The following is an 18,242-nucleotide window of genomic DNA, read 5'->3' as shown; positions in this document are numbered from 1 at the left end:
CTTTCGGAGTGGCAGGGAGGAAATAGTTTTGCATACAGTGATTAACATTCCTTTTTTGCAGATGCGAATTCTTCAATCAAATTAGATTTTAATATATCCTGGTTATACTGAGTACACGTTAATGAAGGAAGGGTTGATTGACTGCTGTGGCTGATCTAGTGATATTCCCCCATCTGGGGCGGATCTAATGAGATTCTCACCTCCCGGAGGGAATCTAATAAGACTCCCACGTCCTAGAGCGGATCAAGCAAGGGGGAATCTGTTGTTCGGGGGGGGGGGGCACACAAGGGAGACTTGAAAATAAAACTTTCAAGCCTGCTTTTTCTGGACATCCATTCTTGTAAAACAAATACATGTACCTAGATCCACCCTTGTAATTCATTATGTTTAACATCTACACAGACATGCATGATCTGTTGTAATTTTTATAAAATCTGATTGCATACGTTTCAGCGAGTGAACTCACGCTTATAACAAGTTGTTTCTCATACCATATGGCCAACACATCAAAATCAGCTATATTCAACGTTATTTTACAACCATGCTTCACTGAAGCTGCAACGCGTGTGGCGTATTTCAATATAATAAACACATGTTGTGTTATTTAATGTATTAAACACATGTTGTGATATTTAGTATATTAAACACATGTATTGTTATTTAGTATATTAAACACATGTATTGTTATTTAGTGTATTAAACACATGTTGTGTTATTTAGTATATTAAACACATGTTGCGTTATTTAGTATATTAAACACATGTTGTGTTATTTAGTGTATTAAACACATGTTGTGTTATTTAGTGTATTAAACACATGTATTGTTATTTAGTGTATTAAACACATGTTGCGTTATTTAGTATATTAAACACATGTTGTGTTATTTAGTGTATTAAACACATGTTGTGTTATTTGTATTAAACACATGTTGTGTTATTTAGTGTATTAAACACATGTTGTGTTATTTAGTGTATTAAACAGATGTTGTGTTATTTAGTATATTAAACACATGTTGCGTTATTTAGTATATTAAACACATGTTGCGTTATTTAGTGTATTAAACACATGTATTGTTATTTAGTATATTAAACACATGTTGTGTTATTTAGTATATTAAACACATGTTGCGTTATTTAGTATATTAAACACATGTTGCGTTATTTAGTATATTAAACACATGTTGCGTTATTTAGTGTATTAAACACATGTATTGTTATTTAGTATATTAAACACATGTTGTGTTATTTAGTATATTAAACACATGTTGCGTTATTTAGTATATTAAACACATGTTGCGTTATTTAGTGTATTAAACACATGTTGTGTTATTTAGTGTATTAAACACATGTTGTGTTATTTAGTATATTAAACACATGTTGCGTTATTTAGTATATTAAACACATGTTGTGTTATTTAGTATATTAAACACATGTTGCGTTATTTAGTATATTAAACACATGTTGTGTTATTTAGTATATTAAACACATGTTGCGTTATTTAGTATATTAAACACATGTTGTGTTATTTAGTGTATTAAACACATGTTGTGTTATTTAGTGTATTAAACACATGTTGTGTTATTTAGTGTATTAAACACATGTATTGTTATTTAGTATATTAAACACATGTTGCGTTATTTAGTATATTAAACACATGTTGTGTTAATTAGTGTATTAAATACATGTTGCGTATTTCAGGAGAGCAGTGTATTATAATTTACATATATTTGGGAGTTAATCAATTGGACCATGCTGATGTTGAAAATATTCTTACATGCAACGCCTCGGATAACGATTTGCATCGCGTACGGTTATAAAAATGCAATTAAGTGCACAGTAAATTGAAATTTTATTTTTGGATTGAAATTCATTGTCATTGCAATAGTCATCCACCGAATGAGAATATTCTCTCCACTTCTGTACTTAAATCGAAGACAATTGTCTTTTCAGAAACGTATATATGAATTTTTAAACTCATAAATCTCGTTCTTGCGTCCCTGTGCCGCATCTCGTGCCATCTCTTTGTGTATTAAATTTCCTCCGAAACTGCGAAAGATTGACAGAGGCAGGGAACTATCATAAATTAAACATGTTTCTGCTTAAACTGTCCATGTCACGAGCCTTGTCAGCGCATGTCTTTCAGGGTAATTAATCATATTCATAAATTGTTTTTTTTTCCCGTATCTGTAATTCATAAAATAAACGCTATATTCCTGTCAGATGTATCACATTTCAAAATACAATAATTTGATAACGCAACGAAGAGTTTTTACAATAAGAAAAAAGAAAATGATATTAAAGAGGAACTAAATGACAGAATGGGTTGTTTGTTAAGCATGCGACAGGCATGTGAACAGCTGGTCTAGAAATTGACAAAGCAGTAAATCAAATCTCACTGCACGGTAGCATCGGCGGAAACAGACGGCTAAAAATCATGGGAAAGAACCAACGTTTAGGCAATTCATTTTCTTCCGTTAATTAGAATACCTAGACTCTAATGATGGAATGCTACCCTCCACTGATATTGAGGACGAAATGTCACTGTGATACGATATAATGAAGAGTGGTAAGCCGCCGCGCCAACGACACATATACTTTTCTTTATGTAAAGGTTTTGACAGTCTTCAAGATCTCATGCCCTTGCTTCAATAAGTGTCTTCGTTGTTATTTTTTTTCCATATCACAGTATACCCCATTTTAATAAATTCATATCGAGCCATGTTAAAAATTTAATCTATTGCATATAGTCATTGAATCATTAATATTTATTAATCGTAGTACACAGAAAAGTTTAGAATTAAGTTAAAAGTTCCACATCAATCACGTTCACAGAGCTTCTATAATCCGCTCAATCAATGCTTTAGTGCCAATTTAAACATCATTGTATTAAATCTGAAAGCACTTTACTTGGATTTTTAAAAGTAGACTGTCCAATTAAGGCCTTTAATTCATCAACTTCATTCAGCTTTTATCACGAGGATCGAGGTGTTGCATCATCCTGTCGTTGTTAATATTGTTTCACACTGACATTAATGCGGGGCTAATTTGTCTGTTGAATTTAATTTCATGTTGATAGAGCGATTGTGAATTTAATTATTTTTAAATTATTTTTTAAGATGTTGTTTGTAGCGCTTATTTGAGAGAGATGAAATGAAGAGAAAGAAAAGAGAAATACAGACAGAACATATAAAGAGATAGAAAAAGAGGTCCAGAGAGAGAGAGAGAGAGAGAGAGAGAGAGAGAGAGAGAGAGAGAGAGATAGAGAGAGAGAGAGAGAACAGAAAAACAAAGAGATGGATCACACAGATAGAGAGATAAAATAGACAAACAGACACAGTGGTACAGGTCAGAGAGTGATAGAGAGAATACAGAAAGAGAGAAAAAATACGCGCATACAGAGACTTGTAGAGAGAGAGAGAGAGAGAGAGAGAGAGAGAGAGAGAGAGAGAGAGAGAGAGAGATTTCCAATTTAGCAAAATAGTTCCTAGAGAATGTTATTCAGATTATTTTCCTTGACGTCATATTCTCATCTACATATATTAGCCTATTAGAGACACACGTTCAATTCAATGTCAATTAAATGTGTAATCCAATCAGTATTGATTGATTGTTACATACCAATTTATTGATCTATGTCAATTCTACAAATCCACACTACCTTAACACGGAATGGCGGACAGAGACGCCAACAGTTAGGACCGAGTAATGTGGAGGACATCAACTAACAATGCAAAATGGGCGAAAACAAAACCCACCGCATGATGTGGGTTAGACCTCGCCACTCCTTGCCATTTTTGTATTGACAGCATGTATATTGACGTACAATTAATAATCAACAAAAAAAAATATACCATTCTGACAAGTAATCAAAATAATCCGTTAATGAAAAATAAATACATGTATACTTTAATGACGTATCACGCCTGCCATCATTGTGGTATATAGCATATTCATTCGAGTATCGATGAAAACACCTTTGAAGAATTAAGTTATAAACCATAAAAAAAATCCCGTATTAACATACTAGTAGTCACGGGTGTGGTCTATGCTTTGTATTTATCAACTGAACATAAGAACTTAATGGTTATACTTTAACCAAGTACTTCCTTTTCTTCTTCAAAAACTTGCATGTACAAACAAATCTGTGCCTTTTATTTTGATTTTTTTTTTAAAAAGAGAAGCAAGAATAGAATTTTACTTACCAATTGCATAACTAATCTGAAATAAAGAAGAAAAGGACTTAGGTGAATACCGGTCTTATTCGGTCTGAAGCCATTGGATATATAAACATATTTACACATACTTACTTCGGGAAGAATCAGATTGACAATAACGTAAATTGTGTTCAGCTTGAATATAACCCGTGAACGAGCCCGTTATTGCTGAACATGAACCAACACTGGTTGTCAATGAAAGTATATATCAAGGCTCCACAGTATTGTTGATCATTATTTTATTCTTATTTTACAACACAGAAGACTTGCATTTCTGATCTTCTATTTCAGAAAGCATGTCTCCTCTTCTTCGTGAGCCACATACTGTTCAGAAGTAACATAACAGATAGCGGGGTAAATCTCTAATTTATAAATTTCAAAGACAAAATATATGTAATGTTTTACGGATACTAATATTGCACTTGTGCGTCTTCCAGCGTGTTTCAAAATTGACGTAATGGAAACTAAGCCCCTCCTTAGTATGGGCATGATTTAACATATATCTACGTGTGATGACGGACAATTAGATATTTTTATATTTTAGAGCAATAAATTAAAGCTCTTGTTTCACCTCGCTAAAATATGAATCCCGTTAGACAGAAGATACAACATCGCTAAAATAGCAATCCCGTGGGACGGAAGATAAAACAACGCTAAAATATGAAACCCGTTAGACAGAAGATAAAACAAGTCCTATATCTTGTTTACAAAAGATTAACATTTCATATACTGATCAAAATGCAAGATGTTGGCATTTCGTCGCTAACTATATCATTATCATATCAGAGAAGTTCAGTTAACTAATTATTGTTGATTAAGATGTGATAAGTTATTCACCAAACCACAAAACTGACCTAAAAGATCAGAGATGAAACCACAACACAAGGCCAAGGTCAATCACACTATAACATACCTACAGTTTAATAGTATCATCGCTGTAAGGCTTTAACATACCTAGAGATTATTAGTATCATCACTGTAACGCTTTAACTAAGAAAGACTGTTTCTCGAACAAAAACAAAAACAACACACCATAGATTTGATCATTTGAAGCCAAAACATAAACTCAGATCAGCCCTATGGATAGGACAGATATCAGCGTTATCTGGGCGATTCTTTGAACGAATGTTTCCTGCACTGTGATAAGACAAAACGTACACGGATGGTATGGAACGATTATCATTAAAGATATCTGGATTAAATACTTGGACATTACATAAATAAATGCTGAAATAATGATAATAGAATTATCAGAATTCTGATATAAATAGTTGTCTTAAATTTGCAGAAACTTTATTTACACTGTGAACATAAACAGAGTATATTCGGACTGTGTATCTGTAGGATCTGGATTTGGGGCTTATGTCGTTCTCATCAGGATTGTGTGTTTGAGCAGGATTAATGAAAGGTGTATATTCGGACAAACTTAATACCGCTAAATGCACAGAGCGGCAGGACAAAATAGATAGCTTTGACAATACGACATCAGCAGGCTATAACGGCTCTTCATTTATCCCCCTTGTAACTGGTTTAAATTACGTGATCAAAGTACTTCTTAACCTTTTTTTGTCCTTCTCTGCCGACCCAATCAAATCTTTAGATTGATTACGACAAAGTAATTCCAATTATGCTCTATATCAGAAAGGCATCACCCCGTACGATATGGCATTTTTAAAAATAAATCATATATGTCACATCTCTTGTTTTAGTTAATGTCAAGGTAATTAATTTTTTTCTTCTGCATATAGAAATTAATTTGATATAAATGAATGAAACGGAGAAATGAATTCATGCTCTAAATATACCCTCTTTGCTTTGGAAAATGTCTGAAATTTGAGGCATTAGATGTCTGAAACGATCACGTACCTCTCGTCATCTCGACATCAATGTAACAGCTTGATGACAGCAAGACGGAGAGTATGTATGAAAAAAAAAAAAACCAACCTTACCTGGTGTACGCGTTTTGGCATAAATTTAATGCGAGATACTAGTGTATGCAACATTTACTGGTCTTTTCTAATTCTACACTTAAAAACTAATTACGGAAAAAAAAGAAGATGCATAGGAAAATTGAAATGAACTTTTTGAACAATAAGCTTGTGTCTGTATTTTTACGATACATCTTCTGATAAGGTTTAAAACATTCACATCAAAATATCTTAGTTTGATTTATGATAAGTTGCTTATCGAGTACAACAATGATAAGATACTACGAGGGAAATTTATAGCTTTGTTTTCACCGTCACTGAACAGGTGGGAGTCACAAACCCTTAGAAAGGACATTCAATCCTAGAATTTCAAAGAAAGATAGCAACACGTCGTTTTCTATCTCTCAGATAAACTTTACGATATCGTCTTTATTACTCTATAATGTCCCATCCAAACTTGGAATATTTTGAGTTAGAGGGGCGGGATTGTCTGGTCGTCCCAGTGACTCTGGTGCTGGTCATTTAACCATCGTAAATCTGTTATATTCATATTTGCGATAGCCACAGAACTACATTTAACCAAAAATGAATGAAATCAGGTTATAACATATTGAATATTTTCAATTTCAGTGCTAGTTGTTGTACCATATTACATGTGTATAGAACAATTTTCAATGATATCACCCAACCTAGATATTCTACTAGTTTTATATGATTAAGGTTGTGTACAATTCGTGCCTAACGTTCATTTACATATAAACACACAGGCTGAAAACAATGTGACGAAGACGTAAAGTCGCGGCTCATCTGTGGAGCAAGACAAACCAAAAACAGACATCCCACTTACCATAACGATTATGCAAGCTACAGCGGCAAGAATCCTCCCCATTTCTTACAGAGAATACTATTGGTGTAATCTGAAATGAGAAAAAAACACATGTATTATCGTCTTCTATGTTTAAACCATTCCTTAAACCATACCTCGTTCCTATTAGTTTATAAATATTTTATGCAATACAAAAAACAAAAAAAAAAAATAACTGGAAGGCAACAAAATATGCAAATGCACTCTTTAGACACATAATTGCTGTTTATATACCTACAAACGAAAACAATGAAATCATTGGATAATTTTTATAGTCAGCTTATCCCTGTAATCTTTGAATACATTATACAATGTTGCTTTTTCTTAATAGTGTATAGGTCATCATGTGAAATACAAATGGGATAGAGGTGAAGATAGCGAACAGTGATGAATTTCATAACTCATATAACAAATACAAAATTAAGAGAACGACAAACACGGACCCCTGGACACACCGAAGGTGAGTTCAGGGGTCCAGGAGGAGTAAGCATCCCAGGATGACCGGTCACACCCGCCGTGAGCCGTATATTTTGATCAGGTAAACGGAGTAATCCGTAGTCAACATGGGTGTGCAAAGAACGGCCTTTATCTCGTGTAAATGAAATACCAATGGAATATAAGAAATAGATGGAGAGAAACATTGACTAAGCATTACTAGTTATACATCGTATAAAAATAGTGAAACGATACCCATTCAACATTTAGGAAACCTTTCTCTTTAGGAATTATCCCCGTGTGTGTTGAGGGTTTACGATGCTGGGGTGTTTGTCCAAACAATTATTTGAGAAATGTCAAAGAAAATAACCTTTAAATTGACTCATCGGGAGTAGTCGTCTCTTCTCACTTGCATGATAAAATAAAACAAACGCTGTCACGAAACTAGAAATAGTCTTTCAGGAAGGTTATGAATATCGCCAGTTAAACCAAGTGCTTTTGTTCGGCTATCAACGTTGCAAGATACTTCAAGTGTAGGATAATTGCATTGCAGATGGAAGTCCGTTCATAAAAATAAGATAAATACTAAAAAAGACGAATTACCTTTGGATTGCAAGACAATCAAAATGATGAACAGCGGGTCCAAATTACAGGGACGTTTCTTAAAAGTGAAAAGTGTATCCAGAGAGTTTAGTGCCTCGTTAGGGACGGACAAATTTGTCTTGTCTGCCTAATGATTCCTTTTACTGCCTCAAGACGGGCGTTAACGCACGCTGTGTTTGTGGGATATCCTAATTTCAATTCACAGTGGGAAGTTGGCGATAACTGCAGACGACTACGTAACGAAATATGCGAAACAGTTCTGTATATGTCGAGAAATGAAACAATCTGCTAGATGAATTAATGGTTTGTGCAGACGTGAAGAACATATAAATACCTTTTTTGGAGATGGCGATTAAATGCCCTCAAATATGCACATGGTAGTGTGAAAAAAGTTTGAGTCACAATGAGTTTTTTCTTGGATTACAAGTACAACAGAGTGGACGGATTTCAAACAATCGCAACAATAAATGTATAAATGAAACAGCTCCAGAAAGACTGCATCACAAGTCACCCATTAAAAGTAAATGAGTGTTTTCGGATTTCTCTTGATTCAGTATTTGTGGTCCTCACAGAGGTGTATAGTAACGCCCTTGTGAAATATCCCTGACACTTTTCTTTTCACTTAACGCTTCTAACGGATTACTGTATTTCACGTCACTTTGGTACTCTCGAAACGAACCACTAACTGGACTCCAAACCGTAGGAAATAACAACGTCATCTAATAGTCCAAAAGATAAGAAAACACTACAAAGTCCAGCGACCCACAAGATAATAGAAATCGAAATTCCAGAGGGAGAGATAAATGCTGAGGGACCCGCTTAGTGTCTGACTTGTTTTATCAATCACGTACAGCAGGCGGTGTTTTTATAATCCGTAAATTTTAATTAGGACCTCATCAAGTTGTCGTAATTGTTTTATGACTGCCAGAAGTCAGAGAAATATATCATGTCGTCATATACTCTTCTGTTCAGTCCATCCATCGCACTCAGTAGGGATGCATGGAAAGCACTAATGAATTTATGTATGAGGTAATTTAAAAAGACAAAGACGTTTGTCATCCACAAGACGCGAGTGATTTTCAATTTCGTTATTTTCTTCATACCTAGTAAATATATACACTAATTTGGCTTTGACAAGGAAATTGATGCAACATGTCAAATGGTAATGAATTTTACACGTAAACAGGAAATATTTCATACAGGTCTTTATAAAAAGAACGCTTTGTGGTTACGAGTTTTCACTTATTGGTTTTGGCAGATAAATATATGGAATACACTAAGATTATTTTGACCACATATTAATCGTTCTGGCGTATTTTTGGCTATATGCGTTTCACCATTAAATTTCAAAAAGGGTTGCAGTATCACTTTAAACTCAGGAGAAGAATGGATGGAATGTCTTTAAAACGATATTTTCAGAATGTTTGAAAACTCTTTTCTTGAATATTTATAATTACTACCATGTCCTGAGAAGTGTAGGTATTAAGGAAGCAACACAGTGCTTAGGGATGCTTAATTTGTATGAGAGAAAAAAACCCACACAACACAGTGCTACCTATAGTTTAGTCATATGCTATATGACATGTTTCATACAAATTCAGGCCGTTCGTTACACGCTGATTTTGACTACGGATAACTCCGTTTACCTGATCGAGGTATAGGGCTCACGGTGGGTGTGACCGGACGACATGGGTGGTTACTCCTTCTAGACACCTCATCCCACTTCTGGTTCATGGATCAGTATTTGCCCTACTCTTGGTATTGTGTTCTTTTTAGGATTTATGAGATTGAGAGATTGGTCACTGTTCGTTATGTTAACCTTTTCATTGACATTTCCTCGGATTTGGGTACAGTCCTCTGTCGACACATTTGGAACTGTTTTCGAAGGAAGCCAGATTTATTAAAAGTTAGAACAATGTGACCGGGAGTCTGTAGTAATGATGTGTGATAAATCCGAACGCGCTGTAATGGAAAAGAAAGTCACCGGTCTTTCATATTTGACATACAAAATGAAGATCAGTGTTGTAACAGCCTACAGAAACTCTCACTGCTACGGACCTGAGTGCCAAGCAAATTTGTGGCATTTTACCGAAAGCGGGTGAAGTTTCCACGTGTGAAACATTCTGGAATGAGACGTAACACAAATTGAAACAATGACCAAAGAATCTAGAAAAAAAAACTACTACCGATTTGAAAAGATCCAATGATACTGTATATAAATTAAAACATGCTTATAACGAATTCATGCTTATTGTGAAGTGGGGTTTAAAGTCGTTGGAAACAGCTGTCTAGCCGAAATCCAGACATGTTAAAACCCACGTGAAATACACGACGCACGATAAATTAGAAATGATTACCATCATACCCATTGAAAATGTTCAATAGGTGTAATTTACTTATATATATGCTCATGATTGTTTTATATCTATTCCTATTCTGGTCGCGTATTCCTATGATTTATATTCAGAGCTGTGATATTTACCGATTTTAAAGGTAGCGTTATGAAATGTTATGATCTCAGCAATTTTCCTTGAACTTAATATCCCCCTCATGCTCGTGGTTAAAGAATACCTTGAAATCACTTTTTAAACGAAATATAGTTTCTATATAAAGTTTACAGCGTGAACGAATTTTCATTTTAAAGAAGTTATGGGGATTTTTTGGCAAAACCACAAATGCAATGCCCACGATATTTATGCAAAACGATTATGAAAAATGTTACGCTCAAGCCATTTAATGCGATATTCTTTATATTGATTTTGTGACTTAATATGAAAGATTGGTTCTACAAAATCTATAGACTGCATCAAAAATTGAAGATAACGAACAGTTATCAATCTCACATATTTACGAGAAAGGCTAATATGGACCATTGGACACACCAGCAGTGGAATCAAGGAGTAAGAATTCCCTTTTTACCGGTCATGCCCGCCATGAGCCCTTTATCTTTAACAGGTGAAAGAAGTAGTCCATAATCAAAACCAGTGTGTAAAGATATGAAACACCAGACAGCATTCGACCTGATGGTCGGCTGTATTGTAAAATTTAATCGCTATAACGACCATTGTATTTACTGACTTTAAATGAGACTTTTAAAACCCTTGTAACATCAACATGTTTGTCAGTAGCCTGTCTCGATTTAAAAACTGATCATACGCAGAGTCAGCTCTTGCGTATCGAATCAGTTAAGATACATAAATATCATATGCAGGTGATAATGGAATATTGATTAATGAATATGGGGAGTTGAGAACGGAGAAGCTGAAATCACCCCGTTAATATCTCTACAAGACATCCAGATGTTAAGCAGATGTGGTAAAATCTTTGGTGTCTTTTATTTGGAGTTCACTAAGATATATCGATTGACTGATTGTATATTGTTTTAACGTCTCTTTTCAGCATATTTACCTCTTATGGAGACATCACCACTGCCGGTGAAGGGCTGCAAAATTTCGGCCTATGCTCGGCGCTTATGGCCTTTGAGCAGGGTGGGATCTTTATCGTGGCACACCTGCTGTGACACGGGATCTCGGTTTCTTCGGTCTCATCCGAAGAACCGCCCCATATAGTCGCCTTTTATGACAAGGAAGGGGTACTGAGGATCTATTCTTACCCGGACACCACGGGGCAAGATATATCGAAACAACAAATGAATGAAAATGAGTAGTTTTTATTAGGAATGATGAGGATAACCAACAGTGATCAATCGACCATTACTAAATGTCTATTTTGAGGTCAAAACATGGACATTTCTCTTTTGATGTAGAAGAGTTCTGCGTTGTAAGATCAGCTAATAAAGTAGCAAAGTAGCACAATCTGTACCCATAGGAATTCTAACAAACTGCTAAACACATGATCACTAGAGACTGCGAGGAGATTGTCAATAAGGAACTCAAACATCTCTTTGATATAAACTTCAGAGTAGTTGTCCATAGAATAAGAGAGATATTTAACAAAATAATTTTTGGATGACTGATCACAAAACCAGTTGATGGCGCAGGGTTTCAACAGTCTCGTTTAATGTTAATGTCAGCATTTCACAAATTATATGGTCGTTATAACGATCTAGTTTGGTAATACTTATCATTGGGTCAAATGGTGTGTGACGTGTTTCATGTCGATTGTTAGGCTGTTATTGGAACACCGATTTTGACTACGGATAACGTTTACCTGATCAAGATATAAGGCTCACGGCGGGTGTGACCGGTCGGCAGGGGATGCTTACTCCTTCTAGGCTCTGGTATATCCAGGGATCCGTGTTTGCCTAACTCTCTATTTTGTTTTGTGTATAGGATTTGTGAGATTGATCACTGTTCGTTATCTTCACTTTTCACGAATATATCCGTGTTCAATATTTTTCAAAGAAGCAGATGTCAATGGTGTCAAAAACCTATTCTATAATTCATTGTATATCTAATTTGTCTGAATAATGACAGGAGACAAGGAACCGTCCTTAATTCCTAATAAAACCATCATTTCTCTTTCCCTAGTCAAAGATTCAACGAAATAAAACTGTTACACACACCTTACCGGATTATTAGTATTAGTACGAATACAAATAACAACCACAAGTTAGCTGTCACAATAAATTAGAAAGCTGATGTTCGTGATTGGGGCTCCAAACACATCTACTGTATACAAGCAATTTTACGACACCGGAAATAATCTTGCTAAAATGAAAACAAGTTGTGTCTTTGATTACCATTGAAATGTTATTCAATGGAGCTATGTGTTGTGACAGTTATTGTTATTGAGTGGAATAGGAAGATATAAATTCATAAAAAAAATATTCCATTATTAGAAGATGTAGGAGAATATCAAACACTTCAGTTTTACTCAGATGCATTGATGACCACTAAAACGCGAGTCCAAACATGCGTGCAGAATATTCATGAGATTCCAAGGTTACATTAAATTTAGTTGTCACAAAATTTTGTTGTGTATTAGAATATACATAAAATTGTACATGAAAATGGTTGTTTCTATTCTTTTCATTGTCTTGTTCAACTAAAAGCACAATCAGAACTGGTGTTCATTGCTTAAACATAATTATATTCCAAGTATGAAACTTAAACCATGAAGGTCTTAATTTTACAATGAATACATTAATATAAATATAATTCTGGCAACTACTATCGAAGTTCCGGTAATAAATAGGTTTGATTCATTATAAACATATTAACGCTCACAGCGAGTGCGACCCATTGACAAGGGATTCTTACTCCTCCTAGACACATGATCCCACCTCTGGTGTGTCCAGGGGTCCGTGTGTGTCCAACTTATTTAGTATTCCTTATAGATTGATTGGTCATTGTTCGTTAACTCCACGCTTTTTTGATATCCAATAAGTTCATACTATGTTTTAAAATTACAGGGAAATAAAATCACCATGCTTTACTGTAAGCGTGAATTCATTCTAAGCATACATGAAAGGTGAATATTACGAACAGTGATCAATTTCATAATTCCTATAAAAAATACAAAATAGAGAGTTGAGCAAACACGGACTCCTGGACACACCAAAGGTGGGACCAGGTGCCTAGGAGGAGTAAGCATTCCCTGTTGACCGGTCACACCCACCGTGGGCCCTGTATCCTGATCAAATAAACGAAGTTATCCACAGTCAAAATCAATGTGCCAAGAACGGCTTCACAATCGGTATGAAACACGTCAAACAGCATTTGACCCAATGATTGGTTGTATTGGCGAACTAGATCGTTATAACGACCATAGAATTTGTGAAATGCTGACTTCAACCGAGACTGTTGAAATCCCAGTACCTTCAACTTGTTAGCCAGTAGCTCGATTTAAAAACTGACAATACGCAGAACAAGCTCTTGCATATCGAAACAATTGAAATATATAAACACCATATGCAGGTGATAATGGAATATTGCTACATAAGTATGGGAAGCTGGCGATGGAGAAGCTGAAATCATCCCGTTTGTCATACAGTTGAGTTGTCAGTTTGCCGTTAATGTATACTTTCAATAAAATATCTAAGTATGAAGCAGAAGTGGACGACTCTGTGATGTCCTTTATTTCGAGCTCACAGGGATATATCAAATCGACATATGAATGAATAATATTATTGTTAATAGATAATACGTCGTCGATATAAATGTCTAATTGAAGGCCACAGCAAGATATTTTTTCCTCTCCTTCGACACACCAGATGTGGGATCAGGTGCCTAGGAGGAGTAAGCATCCCTTGTTGACCAGTCACACCTGCCGTGAGCCCTATATCCTGATCAGGTAAACGGAGTTATCCGCAGTCAAATCAGTGTGCCAAGAACGGCTTAACAATCGGTATGAAACAGGTCAGACAGCATAAAGTCTTAATACTGGTAATATGGCGCTCCTCTAGTATATGAAAGGTGAAGATTACGAATAGTGATCAATCTCATAACTCCTATAAGCAATACAACATAGAGAGTTGGGCAAACACGGTAAGGATCGGTGGGTCTGACATTGCACGCGCAACTTACTTTTGTGTCAACTTGTATAGTTTTTTCCTTTTTATTAAGCGTGTTACGGAAGCAACACCTGTCACTCAATAAACATAAATTTCATGTGTTTGTCATTATCATTAAGTTGTACAGGTAAAATTACATGTTGCTCCAAAGACCTCTCGCTCGTCTTTTATATGTCAACATGTCTTCTTATCAGGTGTAAAACTCGGGCGTTTAAGGTGGCTCGCTACACCAAAACGTTTATTTAATTGGGTCGTTAAAGCCTCCACTATGCGTAGAATGATTTCACCATCAAAAGAGTGATAGAACCTCTCAATTACTTTATATGAATTGTTAATTTTTTTTCGTGATTAATAAAACAGATATTTTGTATGATCATGCATCAATTCACAGCGAAAATATTACTATACAATGTCTCATTCGCACTCAAAACACCTTTTTATAATTACAAATAATACATTAAAAATCATTTTGAAGTAATTGAGATTTTGTATCACTCTTTCGATGGTGAAATTATAACGAAGCACAAAGCGGCCGCCCATTCAACCACCTCACTAAAAAGGCTAGTCTAAGTCCTATATACTGTACATTACACCCCCACCCACCCATCCACTCCCGCTCGGGGAGGTTCTTAGCATGGGTTGTCTCTGAATGAATGTCACCTCTTTGGCAACGTTCCCAACAACAACGACCGTCGTCCTTGGACGAAATCACGTCCTTACATGGACACAAAGTCCCAGAGATCCGAAGAGACTCTATCTGAAGCAGGTCCCCCACGAAACACCAGGGCCACTACGCTGCCACCATTTTGTATTATGAAGAGGTCACCCATCATAGAACTGACCACACTCGCCGTCTCTAACTTGCATGGGCGAGAAGAGAGGAGGCTTGTAAAGGTTATAAAGCAAGGACTAGCTTAACAATTTGACGGAAGTTGTGATTACAGAAGTGCACTATGGGAACAGTTTGTCCTTACAGTTACGTCGCCATGAACGTAACCAACAGATTTTTAAAAAAATATCTAGAAACAAGATATTAGATTAGTGGGGGATGTGGTGTGTGGATATATCCTTACTGATATTCTCTCTCAAAACCAGAGAGAGAGAGAGAGAGAGAGAGAGAGAGAGGGAGAGAGAGAGAGAGAGAGAGAGTATATCTTACATTTGGTCATGAGAGATCCTAAAATACCACTAGAACAGCTAGTTCTCTAGCGAGATTTTAGAAGTTTTTTTTATATACTGCCCACTACAATACGTTATATGAGATTTTCGAGCCATTAGATAATGATAGTGTAGCGATTTACCTCAAGAGATTAAGGAAATCAAAGCATCAAGAAATTTTTGTTTTTTCACTCTACAAATACCTGCATCTGTCCACACATGTCACACTCCGGTGGTTTATTACAGGTGTCACGCTACACCAATACTCGTGAATATATTTCAAGATCTTGGAAAATTGCTCATGACCAAAATCACAAAAAAGCCCCGATGGCTGCGGTTGACATCAATAACTCTATAATTTCATTTTTCAGTGTGCTTGATAGATTATACTGAACTCGGGTCTGGATCACGATCAATCATCTCAATAGGAAAATGTCATTTTTCTTATAATTCTCTCTTTTTTTTATTTTCTGGGTTATCCTGTTAGATGAATGGACGCATTCTTAAAGGAAATTTTAAAAATATTTATTACATATAATGTTTTAATTTCTCTCAGAGAAGTCTAACTTCACCAACGGCTGAGCGTTGAGAGAATACAAGCAATATGAACGTGTAATAACTCTCCTGGTTCACTAAACTCCTGATCTTGTACATTTTAAATATCCTGGTTCACTAAACTCCTGACCTTGCAAATTTTAAATCTACGGCTAGAATCCCTCCAAAATTCTGTTTTGTCTCAAAATTTAATATTTTACCAAAGATTTTATCAAATTCAATGGTTTTCCCCCTATCTTTTTTTTTTAAACTAAATACCAAGTTTATGTTATGTATCTGCAAGTCCTTTAAACGTGTACTTCCCCGAGAAGATAAGCAATGGCGAAAACCTAGTATTTTACAGATTTACACGAGAACATGTTTTGCACGTACAACCTTCTTCTGATGAAGATAAACTGGGTTTTTTTTTGTTTCATTAATCTGCTCATTCAAGTCCTCATGTACTCTAGCTTGTCGAAAATCAGAGACACATCTCACTCACCTGTGCTTATTGAACTTGCTATTTATAGACCTACCATTCGAACTTGCTTTTTATAGACCTACCATTCATCTGATTCTATTTCTGTGAATTGTGACGAAAGATATGCTGCACGTGCATCATAATTATATTCGAGGTGACACCTACTATTTTTGCTTCACGTAAGACAAATTCAAAACTTCAAAAACTTTTGATGTCAGTGTGTCAGGTGTCATGTGATCTACACATTAAAGCAGGAACCTGGCCTTTCATTGGTTCACAGAAATGCGGCTGAACGATTCTCCGTGATTCAGCGCTAGAATTGTGTTTAAATGCATTTCAATGTACGGGACTCTCAAAGAGAAATGTGCAATAGAATGATTTTGAGAAGGAAACAGACACATTTTGTGGTTTCTGTAAACATTGATTCTGTATACTCAGATTAGTATAACATGTACTAACGTTCTAATAGCAATGTGTCAGTTCGCCTCTTCCTACAGCTTTCACCCACTGAATGGTCGTAAGGTTTGGATAAAAGTAAATGGATTACCCTACTATGCGATTCTCTCAATGTGATAGCTCACTGCGAACAGAAATAAAACATGTTTCATTGAAATCTACGAGAAGCAAATCAGCACGCTCCACAAAACGAAGTGTCACGCTGTTATTAGAACAACTGGCAAATGAACAGTTACGGATTTTAGATTTGACGCGTCACTGAGATCGAATCCGGACCTCCCGGATGCGAAACGAATGCTCAAGGCACTAGGTTACTGCCTCTAATCTATTCGATTGAGGAAATTCGGATGCATTACTTATATTTCTGCTACAACTTTTGATCGATAACAGATTGATTGAAAATATGACAATACTAGTGACTCTGGGAATTTTTCATCCTAATGCACGGGACTATCTCGCAATCTACGTCATTTGGGGCTACATACTATTCGATAAACACCAAAGTTAAAAAGAACGTATCTTTGAACATTGAACAATCTACTTCAGAATCATACGTAAAGAGATCTAAATCATCAGGTAGACAGAACGACACATACATATATGTTCGTATTTGGTCCGAGACATTTTACAACCAAGATCTCTCGTTTAATTTAGGTAATTTTTCTTTCTTGAAATACGTCCAGTTTCTAACATTAATTGCACTTAAAGAAACGAAAAACGTTTTTTAAAATGTTTTTAATTGAAGATGTTGTACACAATGTTTCTCATCAGTTCATTGAAATGTGTGTAATTTGAATAATTACTGTAGTTTAATGTATATATCAACATTAGTTTAACCCGGTAATCAGTCACCCCATGTGTAAAACGTCATATTGACGACGCCCTCCATGAAAGAGCTCTTCAGCGTTAGAAAACATTAAACGTGGTTTTCTATCATTACTTTATATTCCTGGTAAACTCTTGGTACAATCTCTTACCAGTTTATTCTAAAACTTAAAATATACGAAATTAATTTGAAAAAGACATTAAGCCCCAGATGAAGGCTTGTCTTAACGTTGAAAGACGGCCGTGGAATCTGCTGGTTTCAGAACCCG

The sequence above is a fragment of the Ostrea edulis genome, chromosome 8 (assembly GCF_947568905.1).
Source record: "Ostrea edulis chromosome 8, xbOstEdul1.1, whole genome shotgun sequence".
NCBI classification, from domain to species: Eukaryota; Metazoa; Mollusca; class Bivalvia; order Ostreida; family Ostreidae; genus Ostrea; species Ostrea edulis.
The sequence above is the reverse complement of the archived record's forward strand: the minus strand, read 5'-3'. Positions refer to the sequence as shown.